The sequence below is a fragment of the Aotus nancymaae genome, unplaced genomic scaffold (assembly GCF_030222135.1).
Source record: "Aotus nancymaae isolate 86718 unplaced genomic scaffold, 86718_ANA_hifiasm-v0.15.2.pri h1tg000016l, whole genome shotgun sequence".
In the NCBI taxonomy this organism is placed as follows: domain Eukaryota; kingdom Metazoa; phylum Chordata; class Mammalia; order Primates; family Aotidae; genus Aotus; species Aotus nancymaae.
This window is the reverse complement of record NW_026988428.1, coordinates 64248860-64265676: the sequence shown is the minus strand read 5'-3', so window position 1 is coordinate 64265676 and position 16817 is coordinate 64248860.

The window sequence follows — 16817 nt, the reverse complement described above, 5'->3', positions numbered from 1 at the left end:
CTCCATGTTGGTCAGGCTAGTCTTGAACTCTCAAACTCAGGTGATCTGCCCTCCTTGGCCTCCCAAAGTGCTGGGATTACAGACGTGAGCCACCGCACCTGGCCTTATTTTTGTATTTTTAGTAGAGACCGGGTTTTACCATGTTGCCTAGGCTGGTTTTGAACTCTTGACCTCAGGTAATCTACCTGCCTCGGACTTCCAAAGTGCTGAGATTACAGGCCTGAGCCACTCAGCCCTGCACAATTTAGATTCATTTTCTTTCCTTTTTTTTTTTTTGACAGAGTCTACCACTGTTGCCCTGGCTGGAATGCAATGGAGTGAGCTCTGCTCACTGTTTACAGGCATGCGCCACCACACCTGGCTAATTTTGTATTTATAGTAGAGACAGGGTTTCTCCCTGTTGGTCAGGCCGGTCTCAAACTCCTGACCCAGGCAATCCGCCCACCTAGGCCTTCCAAAATGCTTGGATTACAAGCGTAAGCCACCGCGTTTGGCAAGAGCTAGATTCTTTAACACTTCTTGCTCCTCAAAAAGTTTCCTTGTGAAATCCAGCATGGTGGCTCACGCCTATAATCTCAGCACTTTGGGAGGCCAAGGCAAGCAGATCACCTGAGGTCGGGAGTTGGAGACCAGCCTGACCAACATGGAGAAACCTTTCTCTACTAAAATTACAAAATTAGCGGGGCATGCTGGTAAGTGCCTGTAATCCCAGCTATTCGGGAGGCTGAGGCAGGAGAATCGCTTGAACCCTGGAGGCAGAGGTTGCGGTGAGCTGAGATCGTGCCATTGCACTCCAGCCTGGGCAACCAGAGCGAAATTCTGTCTCAAAAAAAAAAAAAACAAACAAACAAAAACAAGCAAACAAACTGAGATACAAATATTGAAGATACAAGGAGAACTGTCAAGACATAAGAGTTGGGTCTAAGGGAAACAGTCCTTCCTAGGGAGGTTCCTTTCTGTGCATGTCAGAAGATGACAGGCAAGAAAAAAAAGTGGGAACTAATAAGAAAGTGAAGGTAACTCCTTTATAACTCCCACTGGTTCATTCCTTGGAAACAGAAATGACTCAGGGCGGCAGATGAGGATAAACACTGCCTTGAAACTGTCTCTATGCTCAGCTAGATTCTGTCTACAGCTGCTTTCTGCAGAATCCTGTAAATTGGGTTTGTCATCTGACCACGTCTCTCTCCTCCTGTCTCTCTCTGTATATTTCAGGTCCCTGGGTTTGCTTGTTTCTGTTGCCTTGGTTCCTCTGCTGTGTTCCTCTAACTGTGGGCAATGCCTCCATCCATTTCTGCAAGTAAATGTGTTGATGGCATTTTTTCACCTGTGTAGTTCCTCTTTTAACTGAATTCTCACCTATGTCTGTGCCTATTGTTTTTACCTTAGTCTTTTATTTTTCTTTCTGCTTCTATCACTGCTTCCTTCTACCAGCTGGTTTTTTATGACGATGCCATGCCCGTAGCAACCTCTCTCTGGGGAAGAATGAGGGGAAGGAAAAGAGAGAGCTAGAATAGATGGGCTAAGAGAAGCCAGATTGGAGTTGGAGGGTCACCTTTTGCAATGAGTCCTAGAACAGAGTATAGACAAACTATGTAGACTGATACCAGCCAAGTTACACAAACCCCTAAGAAAACACAAATTGGGAGCCCAAATCCAGTCCCTGCTGGCAAAACTCATTCAGTGAATCCTTTCTGTTGTAAATTAACCTGTCATCTGTTTTTCCCTTTCCTGTGATTCAAGATTATTCTTTTTTTTTTTTTTTTTTTTTGAGACGGAGTTTCGCTCTTGTTACTCAGGCTGGAGTGCAATGGCACGATCTCGGCTCACTGCAACCTCCGCCTCCCGAGTTCAAGCAATTCTCCTGCCTCAGCCTCCCAAGTAGCTGGGACTACAGGTGTGCGCCACCATGCCCAGCTAATTTTTGTATTTTTTAGTAGAGACGGGGTTTCACCTTGTTGACCAGGATGGTCTTGATCTCTTGACCTGGTGATCCACCCACCTCGGCCTCCCAAAGTGGTGGGATTATAGGCGTGAGCCACCACGCCCGGCCAAGATTATTCTTTCTTTCTGTTTCTAGTTCTCATGATTCTTAAACGTGTATAGTTCTTTTTTTCTTTTTAAAGCTAGTCAAGTGAAGCTGTGTGAGTGGAAAAGGAACAAAGAAATTCATAACTGGTTGTGCTCAGTTAGTTGTTAACACCACTGCACTCAGACCAGCCACATGTATATATATATATGTGTATATATATATACGTATATATATATACACACACATATATATATATATACGTATATATATATATGTGTGTGTATATATATATACGTATATATATATATATATATATTTTTTTTTTTTTTCCGAGACAGAGTTTCGCTCTTGTTACTCAGGCTGGAGCGCAATGGCGCGATCTCGGCTCACCGCAACCTCCGCCTCCTGGGTTCAGGCAATTCTCCTGCCTCAGCCTCCTGAGTAGCTGGGATTACAGGCACATGCCACCATGCCCAGCTAATTTTTTGTATTTTTAGTAGAGACGGGGTTTCACCATGTTGATCTTGATCTCTTGATCTCGTGATCCACCTGCCTCGGGCTCCCAAAGTGCTGAGATTACAGGCGTGAGCCACCGCGCCTGGCAATTCTTGTATTTTTTTAGTAGAGATGGGGTTTCACCATGTTGGCCAGGCCAGTCTTGAACTCCACCCCCCACTTGGCATCCCAAAGTGCTGGGATTACAGGTGTGAGCCACCATGCTAGGGCAGAAATAGAAAAATTCTGCTCAGAGATCTTTAAACCATATAAATATCCATGTATATGTAAAGGAAATTGGCTAGATCAGTTTTCCCTCAAACTTTAGTTCCCTTTTTCCACTGTTTCCTTTGACCTCTACCTGAAGAGCTTGTTAGACACAACTTCCTGAGATCCACTCTCAGTAATTCTGATTCTGCAGATCCAGGGGGATAAGAGGGGCTTGAGTTTGCATATCTGTATTTTGTTCTTGTTTTCTCTTGAGACAGAGTCTCGATGGAGTGCAGTGTCACGATCTCAGCTCACTGCAACCTTCGCCTCCCGGGTTCAAGCAATTCTCCTGTCTCAGCCTCCCAAGTAGCTGAGACTACAGGTGCAAGCCATGACGCTTGGCTAATTTTTTGTATTTTCAGTAGAGACGGGGCTTCACCATATTGGTCAGGCTGGTCTCAAACTCCTGACCTCAGGTGATCCACCCACCTTAGCCTCCCAAAATGTTGGGATCACAGGCGTGAGTCATCGCACCCAGGCTGGCTTTGTTTGTTTGTTTGTTTTTTTAAGACAAGATCTCTCTATGTCACCCTGGCTGGAATGCAGTGGTAGAATCTCGGCTCACTGCATCCTCGACCTCCCAGGCCCAAGCTATTCTGCCTCAGCCTCCCAGATGGCTAGGATTACAGGCATGCGCTACCATGCCTGGCTAATTTTTTGTATTTTTGGTAGAGACAGGGTTTCGATGTGTTCTCCAGGCTGGTCTTCAACTCCTGAGCTCAGGTGATCTGCCCACCTTGGCCTCCCAAAGTGCTGGGATTATAGGCGTGAGCCATCATGCCATGCCTTGAGTTTGCATTTCTTTCTTTTTTTTTTTTTTTTGAGACAGAGTCTCACTCTGTTGCCAGGCGCCAGGCTGGAGTGCAGTGGCACGACCACAGCTCACTGCAACCTCCGCCTCCCAGGTTCAAGCAGTTCTCTTGCCTCAGCCTCCCGAGTAGCTGGGACTACAGGTGCACACTACCACGCCCAATTAATTTTTGTATTTTTTTAGTAGATACGGGGTTTCACCATATTGGCCAGGATGGTCTTGATCTCTTGACCTCACGATCTGCCTGCCTCAGCCTCCCAAAGTGCTGGGATTACAGGCATGAGCCACCGTGCCCGGCCTTGAGTTTGCATTTCTAACAGGATCCTGGGAGATGCTGATGTTGCTGGTCCATGGACCACAATTTGAGTAGCACTAGTCTAGATGATTTTCAAAGTCAAACAATGCAGCTGACATACATAGTACATAAACTTGTGGATATTTTGTTGTTCCTTGATTAAAAATAAATTTCCTGCTGGAAGTGGTGGCTCATGCCTGCAGTCCTAGCAATTTGAGGGGCCGAGGTGGACGGATCACAAGGTCAGGAGTTCGAGATCACCTTAGCCAACATGGTGAACGCTGTCACTACTAAAAATACAAAAATTAGCTGGGTGTTGTGGCGCACACCTGTAGTCCCGGGTACTCGGGAGTCTGAGGCAGGAGAATCACTTGAACCTGGGAGGCAGAGGTGTAGTGAGGGGAAATTCTGGCATTGCACTCCAGCCTAGCGACAGAGCAAGAATCCACCCCCTACTCCGCAAAAAAAAAAAAAAAAAAAAAAAAAAAAATCCTTTGGGAATGGAGGAGCATGAATGAGCTAAATCAAGGTGGTTTTGCCCAGGAACAATGGCTCATGCCTTTAATCCCAGCACTTTGGGAGGCTGAGGCGGCGGGGGCGGATCACCTGAGGTCGGGAGTTCGAGACCACTCTGACCAACATGGAGAAACCCTGTCTCTACTAAAAATACAAAATTAGCTGGGCGATGGCGCATTCCTGTAATCCCAGCTACTTGGGAGGCTGAGGCAGGAGAATCTCTTGAACCCAGGAGGCGGAGGTTGCGGTGAGCCGAGATTGCGCCATCACACTCCAGCCTGGGCAACGAGAGCTAAACTCTGTCTCAAAAAAAGAGTTCCCCTAAAAAATCAAGTTTATTTTTTCTCCGCCATTTGCAAGCTGTGATATCCATCTGACCCCTTTCTTTGTTTTGTAAAATGACAAACCATCCAGGTTTGCCCAGAGCCTTTCAGTGCTAAAACTGAGATAGTCTTGGGCAAATGGGATGATTGGGTGATCTCTTCAGGAGGCCAGTGAAATCAAAGGAATATGTAAGGAAAAATGAACTTGGCTAGGAATCAGGAAATGCAGTTTCTAGGCCTAATTAACAACTTATTAATATTATGACCTTAAATTGGGCATTTAAATTCTCTTTCAGTTTTTACACCTGTCAAATGGCGATAACATTACCTGCTTTACTTACTTCACACAAAAGTTTGAAGATCAACTGAAATAATGTATATAAAAGATTTTTAAGGCCGGGTGCAGTGGCTCATGCCTATAATTCCAGCACTTTGAGAGGCTGAGGCTGGTGGATCACTTGAGGTCAGAAGTTCAAGACCAGCCTGGCCAACATGATGAAACCCCGTCTCTACTAAAGGTACAAAAAGTAGCTGGGCATGATGGTTCATGCCTGTAATCCCAGCTACTTGGGAGGCTGAGGCAGGAGAATCGCTTGAACCTGGGAGGCAGAGACTGCAGTGAGCCCAGATAGCACCACTGCACTCCAGCCTGGGTGACAAGAGCAAAACTGTCTCAAAAATAAACACATGAATAAATAAATAAAAATTTAAAAGATTTTTATTAAAATACCATACACATATGGAGACAAAAATGTAGCTTGCTTGTTTTTGCTTAGAACTTGCTATTTACTGCCAAAAAATATAGCAAGTCAGCAATCTCATTTCTAAGTATACACCCAAGAGAAAAAGAATTCATACATTGAGCAAATGAAAGGAATGTTTATAATAGCTAAAAACTGGAAATAATGATGTGTACATCAGTGGGAGAATAGATAAATAAATGTTGGCATAGCCGAAGGTGCAATGCTACTTAGCAGTAAGAAGGAACCAACTACCAACACTAGCATATAGCACTCATAGACACTACTGCTCAGTGAAAAAAACATCTGAGCACAAAGGAGCATATACTGTATGTTTCCATTTAAAGGTCAAGAACAACAAAATTCACTGATGATGCAGAAGTAAAAATAGTGGTTTCTTCTGGCAAGGGATGCTGTAGACTGGAACCGGCACAAGGAAAATATATATATTTTTCGAGATGGAGTTTTGCTGTGATTGCCCAGGCTGGAGTCAATGGCACAATCTCAGCTCACTGCAACCTCCACCTCCAGGGTTCAAGTGATTCTATTGCCTCTGCCTCCCAAATAGCTGGAATTACAGGCACACACCAGATACCCAGCTAATTTTTTTTTTTTTTGAGACAGAGTCTCATTCTGTTGCCCAAGCTGGAGTGCAGTGGCACAATCTCTATTCACTACAACCTCTGCCACCTGGGTTCAAGCGATTCTCCTGCCTCAGCCTCCTGAGTAGCTGGGATTACAGGTGTATGCCCCTGCTCCCGGCTAATTTTTCTATTTTTAGTAGAGATGGGGTTTCACCATCTTGGTCTGGCTGGTATTAAACTCCTGATCTCGTGATCCACTCCTCTCAGCCTCCCAAAGTGCTAGGATTACAGCTATGAGCCACTGTGCCTCGCCAATTTTGTATTTTTAGTAGAGATGGGGTTTCTCCATTTTGGTGAGGCTGGTCTCAAACTCCCGACCTCAGGTGATCTCCCCGCCTCAGCCTCCCAAAGTGCAGGCATGAGCCACCACCTCCAGTTTTTTTTTTTTTTTTTTGAGATGGAGTCTCCCTCTGTCACCCAGGCTGGAGTGGAGTGGCATGTTCTTGGCTCACTGCAACCTCTGCCTCCCGGATTCAAACAATTTTCCTGCCTCAGCCTCCTGAGTAGCTGGGATTATAGGCACGTATCACCACGCCCGAGTAATTTTTGTACTTTTAGAGACAGGGTTTCACCATGTTGGTCAGCATGATTTCGAACTCTTGATGTTGTGATCCACCCGCCTTGGTCTCCCAAAGTGCTGGGATTACAGGCGTGAGCCACCGCACCCAGGCTTTTTTTTTTTCTTTTTTTAAAATTTCCTTTCTTGTTTTTTTCTTTTTCTCTTTTTCCATTTGCCCTAGTTGGCCACCAACTTAATGCTGCTTATGTCTATCACATTCTATTTTCCAGTCTCCATTACTTAGTCATCCTTGTCCCTGCCCATCCTAGCTAGAAATTTTGCTTCTTCAAATTCCATTCTTTAACTGAGTTCTTGCTTGGACCTCTCAATCTTTGGACAAGACAACATCTTGATAAAAACATCCAGAGGCCAGGCATGGTGGCTCATGCCTGCAATCCCAGCACTTTGTGAGGCCGAGGTGGGAGGATTGCTTGAGTCCAGAAGTTCAAGATCAGCTGGGGCAACATGGCAAAACTTCATCTCTACAAACAATACAAATAATTAACAGGGCATGGTGTTGCCCACCTGTGGTCCTAGCTACTTGGGAGGCTGACATGGGAGGATCATTCAAACCCTGGAGCAACCTCCAGGTTGCAGTGAACCATGATCATGGCACTACACTCCAGCCTGGGCAAGAGAGCAAGACTGTTACATACATATACACAAATCAATCAAGACATCACAGCTTTCTAAATCCAGAAAGATTTGAATAAGTTTTTTTTTTTTTTTTTTAAGACCGGGTTTCACCATGTTGGTCAGGCTGGTCTTGAACTCCCGACCTCAGGTGATCCACCCGCCTTGGCCTCCAAAGTGCTTGGATTACAGGCGTGAGCCACCATGCCCAGCCGAATAAGCTTTTTTTTAAAGGTGATGTTCAGCTGGGCGTGGTGGTGCATGCCTGTAGTCCCAGCTACTTGGGAGACTGAGGCTGAGGATCTCTTGAGTCCAGGAGTTCTGGGCTGTAGTGCGCTATGCTGATTGGGTGTCTGCACTAAGTTCAGCATCAATATGGTGACCTCCCGGGAGCGGGGGACCACCAGGGTGCCTAAGGAAGTGTGAACCGGCCCAGGTCAGAAACGGAGCAGGTCAAAACCCCCATGTTGATGAGGATTGTGCCTGTGAATAGCCACTACACTCCAGCCTGGGCAACATAGCGAGACGCTGTCTCTATTTTAAAAAAATAAAAATAGGGCTGGGCGCGGTGGCTCACGCCTGTAATCCCAGCACTTTGGGAGGCCGAGGTGGGTGGATCACGAGGTCAAGAGATCGAGATCATCCTGGTCAACATGGTGAAACCCCGTCTCTACTAAAAATACAAAAAATTAGCTGGGCATGGTGGCGCATGCCTGTAGTCCCAGCTACTCAGGAGGCTGAGGTAGGAGAATTGCCTGAACCTAGGAGGCAGAGGTTGCGGTGAGCCGAGATCGCGCCATTGCACTCCAGCCTGGGTAACAAGAGCGAAACTCCGTCTCAAAATAAATAAATAAATAAATAAAAATAAAAAAAAAAGGTGATGTTGAAAAAAATTAAAATGTATATACATAGATACTGAGAAAGCCTACAAAATGCGCAACACTCTGCTGTACCATGCAGAAAACCCAGAGTCACTGCCCTCAAGTTATAATCTGGTGCTGGAGGGGACAAGATAAGAAAATGCTTAACAAAATAAAAGCCAAGAAGCATGAGATTTTATTCATGTGGAAACACCCAGAAAGTCTTCTTGAAGTTGGTATTTGGATTGGATCTTGAAAGATGGGTAGACTAAGAGATAAAGGTTATTAAAGAGCATTTCAGGCTGGGTGCAATGGTTCACGCCTGTAATCCCAGTCGTGATTATTCTGTGCAGTCTGAAGTGTTCTACAAATGCACTGCCCAAACAAGTGCTTCCTGATCCATGGATGTGAAGTAGTCATTACTCTGGAAGGAAGGGGAAAAATTATATAATAGTTCCTTTTTTTTTTTTTTTTTTTGAGATGTAGTTATGCTCTTGTTGCCCAGGCTGAAGTGCAGTGGCGCAATATCGGCTAACTTCAACATCCACCTCCTGGATTCAAGCAATTCTTCTGCCTCAGCCTCCCGTGTAGCTGGGATTACAGGCGCCCGCCACCAGGCCTAGCTACTTTTTGTATTTTTAGTAGAGATGAGGTTTCACCATGTTGGCCAAACTGGTCTCCAACTCCTGACCTCAGGTGATCCACCCACCTTGATTTCCCAAAGTACTGGGATTACAGGCATGAGCCACCATGCCTGGCCAAATTATATAATATTTCAACTACTAATCAGGTATTCACTTAGCAGTCGTCTTTCAAATATATACTTGCAATTGCCAAGTTATTGGAGCCTTTCCCTGGTTCATGTTTGGGTCTGGAACATATAGACATAGTCGATATGTAATTGAATAATTGACTGGCTGACTGAATAAACCTCTAGCTCTAAATATAAGAGCATTGAGATTAGGAAACATTACTGTTCTCTATCTTAAAAATAATAAAAACGTAGTAAGCAAAAAGGCATTGGGAAAAGATTATTTTCACCCATAGATTCTAAGAATTTGAAAAATCCGAAGCATTTGTAAAGAGTGACTTAGTTGTATCTGGGTGTGGGTGAGAAAGAATTTACTTCTCCCCTTTTATCTTTTAATCTGCATCAGAACTTGCTCCTTTCAGGTAGCCTGAGAATGAAGCTATATACTTCTGTCTCATTAGCTTTACTTTGATCTTGACAGCTGCAGTCAACAGAAAGAAATACAACAGCCCCGGGAAAAGACTTCCAGTTCCCACATGGAGGACGTGCAGAGAACAGCATCTTTCTTTGTCTCCCACATTCTTATCTACCTGGTGACAGGACAGTGACTTCTGGCCCCATCTCTCTCACTAATAAGTAACTAGTCAACATTATGAGAATAGCCTCATTCCCAAACAGCTGCATGTCTCACTAGGGTTCCTGAAAGATACGAACAGAGCTTCTAGCTTAATTGGAATTGTATTTACTTAGTTTTTAGAGATGTCAGAAGAAAAGCAGGATTACTTACCTCCTCCAGAAAACCCTTACAACTGTAACAAATGAATAAACATGGAGAAGAAAAACAAAAGGCCACAAAGGGCAATGAGATATGGTGAGAGTATAATTTTTCTTTAAATAACAGTATATGAAAATAGTGTCCAGGCTAACGTTCTTTTCGGCCTTAGCCCACCTGCACCCAGGTGATATATTTTTAAAATATGATTTAAATATTAAAAAAAAAAGAAAGAAAGAAAATAGTGTCCAGATTCAATCACTGGGCACTGTTGGTTTTTTTAAATTAATTTTTTTCTTTTCATTTTTTGTTTTATTTCATTTTTTTAAGAGACGGGGTCTCACTATGTCGCCCAGGCTGGAGTGCAGTGGCTATTCACAGGTGCGATCCCACTACTGATCAGCACGGCCTGGGCCAGTTCACCCCTCCTTAGGCAACCTGGTGGTCCCCTGCTCCCGAGAGGTCACCATATTGATGACAAACTTAGTGCGGACACCCGAGAGGCATAGCACACTGCAGCCCGGAACTCTTGGGCTCAAGCGATCCTCCCACCTCAGCCTCCCAAGTAGCTGGGACTACAGGCATGCACCACCACGCCCGGCTGGGCACTGTTAATATTTTTAAAATTATGGAGATTGAGAATGGTGACAGAAAAATGTAAACTTTTCCATTTTACAAAAGTGAAAGAAAGCTGTGCTTCATGATTTGATTTTCCTACTAAAGTGTAGAAAGATTTTTCACAGATGATTTTTATGCAATAAAAGACTAGTGATAGGCTGGGCACGGTGGCTCACACCTGTAATCCCAGCACTTTGGGAGGACGAGGCAGGCAGATCACCTGAAGTCGGGAGTTTGAGACCAGGCTGACCAACATGGAGAAACCCCATCCCTACTAAAAATACAAAATTAGCCAGGCATGGTGGTGCATGCCTGTAATCCCAGCTACTTGGGAGGCTGAGGCAGAATTGCTTGAACCTGGAGGCGGAGATTTTGGTAAGCCAAGATGGTCCCATTGCACTCCAGCCTGGACAACAAGAGCAGCACTCGGTCTCAAAAAAAAAAAAAGAGCAGTGATTAGTTGGAAGCAGAAGTATTTCACTAAGTTTAAAACTTGTCTAACTTTTTCCCATAAAGTTAATAAAATCAGAGAAATGCCATGGTCCTAAATATGGGTATTACTGACATTTGGGGCCAGGCAATTGTCTGTTGCAGAGGCTTGTCCCATGCATTACGGAATGTTTAGCCGCATGCCTGGCCGCTCCCCACTAGGAGCAAGTGGTCCCTTTCCTGCAGTCATGACAACAAAAGTATCTCCAGATATTGCCAATGTCCACTGGGAGCAAATCACCACTGTTTGAGACCCACTGCCTTACACACCATGCACCTTGATTTCAGCAAGTCGTCTCAGAAAATCTCCAATGAGATCCTGTGCAAAAGGCTGCAATACCTCACCCATCTGACACTGTTTGGGAAACTCATTTATTTTGAATATAGGTGAGAGGAAAGAGAAGGAAAAAAGGTTTTCTCACTAGAATTCAAAGCATAATTCATGGGAAGGCTTCTCTCTCAGGAAGGACATACTCATCTCTCCTTTTAAATTATCACAAAATATCCCAAACATACAAAGCAACATGTTAACATCTGATAGCTTAAATTGATATTTAATTTCCAAATCCAACAACGATCAGAAAAAAGTGAGAAGAGACATTATGGCCAGGCCTGGTGGTCCACGCCTGTAATTCCAGCACATGTGGGAGGCTGAGGGGGGTGGATCACCTGAGGTCAGGAGCCTAAGACCAGCCTGGCCAACATGGCAAAACCTCGTCTCTACTAAAAATACAAAAATTAGCTGGGCGTGGTGGCACATGCCTATAATCCCAGCGATTTTGGAAGTTGAGACAGGACAATCCCTTGAACCCGGGAGGCGGTGGTTGCAGTGAGCCCAGACTGTGCCATTTCATTCCAGCTTGGGCAATAAGAGCAAAACTCCATCTAAAAAGAAAAAAAAAAGGCCGGGCACGGTGGCTCACGCCTGTAATCCTAGCACTTTGGGAGGCCGAGGTGGGTGGATCACCTGAGGTCAGGAGTTCAAGACCAGCCTGGCCATCATGGTGAAACCTCATCTTAAAAAAGAAGAAGAAGAAGAAGAAGAAGAAGAGATATTGTGTGCTACAGGTAAGAACCCTGACATACTAATGACAGGGCCAGGTGTGGTGACTTAAGTCTGTAATCTCACCACTTTGGGAGGCCAAGGCTGAGGGATCACCAGAGGTCAGAAGTTTTAAGACCAGCCTGGCCAACATGGTGAAAACCTGTCTCTATTAAAAATACAAAAATTAGGCCAGCTGCAGTGGCTCACACCTGTAATCCCAGCACTTTGGGAGGCCGAGGCGGGCGGATCATGAGATCAAGAGACCATCCTGGCCAAGATGGTGAAACCCCATCTCTACTAAAAATACAAAATTTTAGCTGGGCGTGGTGGCACGCGCCTGTAGTCCAAGCTGCTTGGTAGGCTGAAGCAGGAGAATCACTTGAACATGAGAGGTGAAGGTTACAGTGAGCTGAGATTGCGTCACTGCACTCTAGTCTGGTGACAGAGCTAGACTCCCTAAAAAAAAAATTAGCTGGGTGTGGTGGCTCATGCCTGTAATCCCAGCACTTTGGGAGGCCAAGGCAGGGGGGATCATGAGGTCAGGAGTTCGAGACCAGCCTGGCCAACATGGTGAAACCCTATCTCTACTAAAAACACAAAAATTAGCTGGGCATATGGTGGGCACCTGTAATGCCAGCTATTTGGGAGGCTGAGGCAGGAGAATCACTTGAACCTGGGAGGCGGAGATTGTAGTGAGCCGAGATCACGCCACTGCATTCCAGCCTCAGCGACAGAGCAAGACTCCATCTTTTTTTTTTTTTTTGAAGACGGGGTTTCACCATTATGTCCAGGCTGGTCTTGAACTCCTGACCTCAGGTGATCCACCCACCTCGGCCTCCCAAAGTGTTAGGATTACAGGCGTGAGCCACTGTGCCCAGCCAAGACTCTGTCTTAAAAAAGAAACAAAAAACAAAAAACAAAACTTAGCCAGGAGTGGTGGCACATCTCCAAAAAAAAAGAAAAGAAAAAAACCATAAATTATAAAAGGCAAACATTTTTGAAAGAATGGCAAATCTGAGGGATGATACTCTTATATTTTGTGTATTTTTTTTTTTTTTTTTTTTTTGAGGTGGAGTTTCGCTCTTGTTACCCAGGCTGGAGTGCAATGGCGCCATCTCGGCTCATCGCAACCTCCGCCTCCTGGGTTCAAGCAATTTCTCCTGCCTCGGCCTCCCAAGTAGCTGGGACTACAGGCGTGCGCCACCGTGCCCAGCTAATTTTTGTATTTTTTAGTAGAGACGGGGTTTCACCATGTTGACCAGGATGGTCTCGATCTCTTGACCTCGTGATCCACCCGCCTCGGCCTCCCAAAGTGCTGGGATTATAGGTGTCAGCCACCGCCCCCGGCTTTGTGTTTGGTTATTTAGGTCATGTTGGTCCTTGGCATCCCACCTTAAAAAGCATATGACCAGCCAGGATGATGACATGTCTGTCTGGAAACGGGTCATGGGAAGAGCTGGAGAAACTAAGATTGTTTGTTTAGCTCAGAAAATAAAAGATGTTGGGGGAGGATGTGATAACTCTCTTCTAATAAGTTATAGACTTAGAAAAATATGTACTTTTCAGTAACCCCAAAAGGAAATAGGCATCAAAGCATCAAATTTATGTAACAGTCACCTTAATGTAATGGCAAGAACTTTCTGGTAATTAGAGCTATCCAAAATATAATGGGCTGCCTTGTAAGTTAGTAAGTTTTTCACTGATGGCATTCCCCCTGACTTCCAGAGTCATATATCACTTGATCTTGGCCAAAAGGCTGAGAAGCGATCAGAGTCATATACTTATAGCCAGTTTTATTTGTACCTGGGTGGTCAAAAAGCCTCTCAAATTAATCATAGCCAAAGGAGAAGTCCTGTTTATCTTTCAAACTCCCAAATATTTTCTTTCTCTAGTCTTTTACATCTCAGTAAACATTACCACTATTTACAGAATTGCAAAAGCTAAGAGTCATTTAGGATTTTTCTCTTACCCATACCTTCCATATCTAATCTGTCAACAAAAACTGTTATCTTGGCCAGTCACGGTGGCTCAAGCCTGTAATCCCAACACTTTGGAGGCTGAGGAGGGTGGATCACTTGAGGTCAGGAGTTTAAGACCAGCCTCAGCAACATGGTAAAAACCCATCTGATTGCGGTTTTTGGAAAAAAAACAAAACAAAAAAAAACTGTCTCTACTAAAAAGAAAAGAATTAGAATTAGCTGGGCATGGTGGTGGGCGCATGTAATACCAGATACTCAGGAAGCTGAGGCAGGAGAATCGCTTGAACCTGGGAGGCAGAGGTTGCAGTGAGCGGAGTTCATGCTACTGTACTTCAGTTTGGGCAACAGAGCAAGACTTTGTCAAAAAAAAAAAAAAGTGTAGAATGAATCAATGGTGTTGTCATACAATAAAATACTATACAGTGCCAGGGTCAGTAACTCAGGCCTGTAATCCCAGCACTTTGGGAGGCCGAGGCAGGTGGATCACGAGGTCAAGAGATCGAGACCATCCTGGCCAACATGGTGAAACCCAGTCTCTAAAAAAAAAAAAAAAAAAAAAAAACTATACATACAATAAAATATATTAAAAAGAATGAAATATCAGCTGGGTGCGATGGTTCATGTCTGTAATCCAAGCATTTTGGGAGGCCGAGGTGGGAGGATCACAAGGTCAGGAGTTTGAGATCAGCGTGGCCAACACAGTGAAAACCGGTTTCTAAGAAAAATATAAAAATTAGCCAGGTGTGGTGGCACATGCCTGTAGTCCTGGCTACTTGGGAGGCTAAGGCAGGAGAATTGCTTGAACCCAGGAGACAGAGTGTGATTCTGTCTCAGAAAAAAAAAAAAGAAATATCACTATATATTGATTTGAAAACATCTAGGTATGTATTTCTTCAGTGTGTGTGTGTGTGTGTGTGTGTGTGTGTGTGTATATTTTTTTTTGTGTGTGTGTGTAGCATCTTTCTTTTTTTCAAGATGGAATCTTGCTCCGTTGCCAGGCTAGCATGCTGTGGCTCTATCTCAGCTCATTACCACCTCTGCCTCCCAGTAGCTAGGATCACCATCATGCCTGGTTAATTTTTGTATTTTTTGTAGAGATAAGGTTTCGCCTTGTTGCCCCCGAGCTCAAGCAATCGACCCGCCTCTGCCTTACAAAGTGCTGGGATTACAGGCATGAGCCACTGTGCCTGGCCCTAATTCTTTTTTTTTTTTTTTTTTTGAGATGGAGTTTCCCTCTTGTTGCTCAGGCTAGAGTACCATAGTGCGATCTTGGCTCACCGCAAGCTCCACCTCTTGGGTTCAAGTGATTTTCCTGCCTTAGCCTCCTGAGTAGCTGGGATTACAGGCATGTGCCACCATGCTTGGGTTATTTTGTATTTTTAGTAGAGATGGGGTTTCTCCATGTTGGTCAGGCTGGTCTTGAACTCCCAGCCTCAGGTGATCTGCCTGCCTTGGCCTCCCAAAGTGCTGGGATTATAGGCGTAAGCCACCTCATGCAGCCCCCAGATTTTTTTTTTTAAATAATAAAATACAAATTTTAAAAATAAGCATGCTTTGTTTTATAGCAACAAATAACACTCAGTAGAAAATACATTTAAACACAGACTGGATTATATCATTGTAGTGCTCAAAACTCTTCAATGGCTTGCTGCCAAGAGAATAAAATTCATATTCATTAATGTAGCACTCAGGGCTTTATACAATTTATCTTAATCTCCATTTACTCACTCCTATCTAATCTGTTCACCCCAGACTACCTCTGTATTCTTTTTCTTATGATTTTCTCTGCTTGAAATATGTTATTTACCTTTTCTGTCTGTTGACACACCCTTCAAGGTCTAGCTTAAATGTCCCTCTGCTCTTGTCCTTTCCAACGCTGGGAAACAACCATGCTTTCCTGAGTGTTTACGATCCATTAGAGAGGAAGTATAGGAAACTTATAACACTCATAACTTCCTGTGGGGACACTGTATATGACTGTGCAGATTGTGTCTGACTGCATGCACGCTGGAGTTTATGTAACTGGTGGTGCCCAGAGCCGGACAGTGCACGACTTCTGCTCTTGAAGGGGGAACACGGGGAGACACAAATTCAGGCAAGAGGTAGTAGGGGTGTGAGCCGGGCACGGTGGCTCACGCCTGTAATCCCAGCACTTTGGGTGGCCGAGGTGGGTGGATCACGAGGAGGCCAGGAGATTGAGACCAGTCTGGCCAACATGGTGAAAACCTGTCTCTACTAAAAATACAGAAAATTAGCTGGGCGTGATGGCAGAAGCCAGTAATCTCAGCTACTCGGGAGGCTGAGGCAGAAGAATCAGTTGAACCTGGGAGGCAGAGGTTTCAGTAAGCAGCGATCTCACTGTGCGACCCCGGTGGTGGGACCCCAAAACTCTTCGAGGAAGGCACCCAGTAAACACGAGGCAGGACACGCGGCTGCTGATGGCGACTTTATTGGGATCTCCGGGCGACTCAAGCGGGCAGGGAGGAATCGCGCGCGCTTTCTTTGTTCGATCGGCTTTATAGGGACAGAGGGCCAGGGGCGGTGGAAGAGCTGACCTGGCAGGTAGTAATTGGCTAGGTTGGTTGCTGGGCAGGAAGCCTGCCGGGCGGGAGCTAGTGGGACGGAAGGTTACGGGAGAGCTGATGGGGTGGATGGTGATTGGTTTAGTGAGTTGCTGGGTGGGAAGGTTGCTGGTCTTGAGTCGGGCCAGGGTAGAGTGAGATAAGGGACCCTCCCTGTAGGGGAGGAAGGGCCTCCCTTATCGGGAATTAGACCCTTTCCACATGGCTGGGGGACGGGGCCGAAAAGCCCTCAACCAGACACTCACCACTGTACTCCAGCCTGGAGCCTCTATCTCAATTAAAAAATAATTTAAAAAAAAGATTACTGACTATATTGTAGAAACTAGTAAGAAGGCTGTTATACAAAGAGATGACGAGGACTGAACGAAGTACTGGCAGTGGCTCAGAATCTCAGGCATGAAAA